The sequence below is a fragment of the Parambassis ranga genome, chromosome 20 (genome assembly GCF_900634625.1).
Source record: "Parambassis ranga chromosome 20, fParRan2.1, whole genome shotgun sequence".
Taxonomy (NCBI): Eukaryota; Metazoa; Chordata; class Actinopteri; family Ambassidae; genus Parambassis; species Parambassis ranga.
In genome coordinates this window covers 18,534,638-18,537,087 of record NC_041040.1, presented here as the reverse complement: position 1 = coordinate 18,537,087, position 2,450 = coordinate 18,534,638, and the positions used below count along the sequence as shown (strand labels likewise).

Genomic DNA, 2,450 nt, shown 5'->3' with positions numbered 1-2,450 from the left:
ATCCTAACAACAGTCTCATAAATGTCTTTCTTTTGCACACTCTGGAACATCTTACACACACGTGTGCACGAGCTAACATGGGTTTATTTTCATCTATTAAAGTGGTATTTATGCGTTATATCGTAAAGCTGCTGGAGTGTGTGCAGTCCTACTGTAAATATTACCCATATTTAACAGGATGGGAAAGCAATTATGTTGATGCTGAATTAAACTATAATGACCAGTGAGACAAATGAGGACATCACAAGGATACGTCCAATAAAGACTTAATGGCCTGTTTTAACCGTAATAAGCATATTTTGTCAACAACAATGGCTTTGTGTGTGTGAGAGAGCTCGAGTAGAGACAGATAGGTGGACGCTCCTTCCCCGTGACAGCGCATCTCCTTGGCTCAGCACTTATGCCGAAAAACCCGCCAGAGCAATCATAGAGCTAGACGTGCTGGATTTGACCTGACAAAGGAGTCTTATTACCCTTCCATAATTGGAAAGCCTAGCAAGGAGGGAGGAGGGAGGGAGGGGGGGGGGGGGGGTGCGCCACATCATGATTCCATTTACAATATTTACAACTCAATAAACATTTCGTTTCATCCTCCGTCCTTCATGCCTGTGAATTCAAGATAACACAGAGGTTAAAGAGAACACTAAATATAAATTGGCTCAAAGCAGAACATATGGAAGTGAGGACTAAAGGATCCCTTTTGAGATTGCCCACTGCTTTACCTTCACATTACCGCCAAATGATATTGGGTGTGAGGCTTGAATTAGCACTGAAATCAGGCGTGGGATACAATCAGGCTTTCTAAGGGTTCCAAGGAGCTCCTGCAGACTTGTTAGAATGTCTGCTGAATGACTCGGTAATGACTCCGACGCAGGCCGTGGGCTTTGTACACGCTATCCTACAAGGATGTCAAAGAGCCGCCCTTTTTCTCTCAGATACAGCTGCATGGTGCATTCATAGACTGTACATAAAGGAATAAAACTTTATTCATCCCAGAGGAAATTCTTTTGTCAGAGGTTTCAAGTTACATTAAATACAATTAAGTACAAGAATGTAGGTGTCAATATATATCCAAATCAGAAGTACAGTAGGCAGTATGACTGAGCACAATGTTGCACGGCTGTCATATAAGAGATTAAAGGTGCTAAATAAGTACAAATATAGACGGAAAAGACAGTGATGCATGGCATGATCATCTAGCTCTCCTCCCTACAGAAAGGGGAGGAGTTATACAGCGTGATGGCCACTGGCAGGAAGGACCTCCTGTGGCGTTCTGTGGCGCTCTTCGGTAGTCTCAGTCTACCACTGAAAGTGGACAGGAGGCGAGATGAGTTGTTAAGAATAAAACTGATTTTGGCCATTTCTACCAGGAGTGGGGTTTGAACCCACACAGACATATATCCATTGGATCTTAAGTCCAACGCCTTAACCACTCGGCCATCCTGGTATATACAACTTCAGCTTATTGCAAAAGTAAGGCCAAAATATATCACTTATATCACAAAAGTAGTAAACATGCTTAGTTTAGTCATGTGTAAAAGCGGTAGACTGTGTTTTAATATGATTTTTAATATTGTTATTGTTGTGTACTTTAATGTAATAATATTGGGTCTTAGCCTCATATATGTGTGTGCATGTGTGTGTTTAAAAATAAGTTTCTCTAAAATTAATTTCAGTATATTTCACTCTGTATGACTTATTCTGCACCACTGCAGCATGCAGTAGTTTAAGATCAATATTAGTGTAGCCAGCACCGGCATCAATGGAAATGTAATATATATAATACATAATGTATAACATGCATTGACAGCAGAGGAAAAATGTTTCCATTTTTTTCCATCTCTCAGCAACTAAAATGAAACACAGCCATCAAATTGATTACGGAGCAGGCCAAACGTTCAGAGCAGCGGAAATCCATTTTCTCTGTAATCACTCTGCATGATTGTCATTTACGGCTTCATATTATTAAAGATTTATTTATGTGACAATTTTATTCTGTGTGTGCTTTCACCAAGTCTGTGTTTTTACATGTTTATATTAAATACATATAGTATCAGCTTTGCAAATGAAACATGATTTGGCTTCTGTTGCTCCAAACATGTCTCAGTGAAGATGAAGACACTCACACTATTGAAAGGTCCAAAGATCAGGTTTGATCCACTGCTGCTAATCAGTGGTGTCAAAACTCAAGGAAGCACAGATACAGGGGGTTAAAAAATAATTTGGTTACACTTCAAAGTATAAAAGTACAACATAAATACTCTAAAAAAAAAAACCTTTAAGGGTAAAACTAGGTGGAAGCCACATCACTACAGCGACTGAGAGGGTAACGAGACACAGGTGGAAACAATAAGGGGGAAGCAGCCAATCACAGAAGAGGGAACAAGACAGGAAGTAAAGCAGGCTAAGACAGTGTGGGTCTATTCTACACACAATAGGGTGGTTAAGGG

General features: G+C 40.1%; 1 non-coding gene across 1 annotated transcript; it reads right to left on the bottom strand.

Moving 5' to 3' along the window:
• Positions 1 to 1,364: 1,364 nt before the first annotated feature.
• trnal-uaa (transfer RNA leucine (anticodon UAA)) lies at positions 1,365 to 1,447 on the bottom strand. The gene has a single exon. It is a non-coding gene; the product is annotated as a tRNA-Leu (tRNA).
• Positions 1,448 to 2,450: the final 1,003 nt, after the last annotated feature.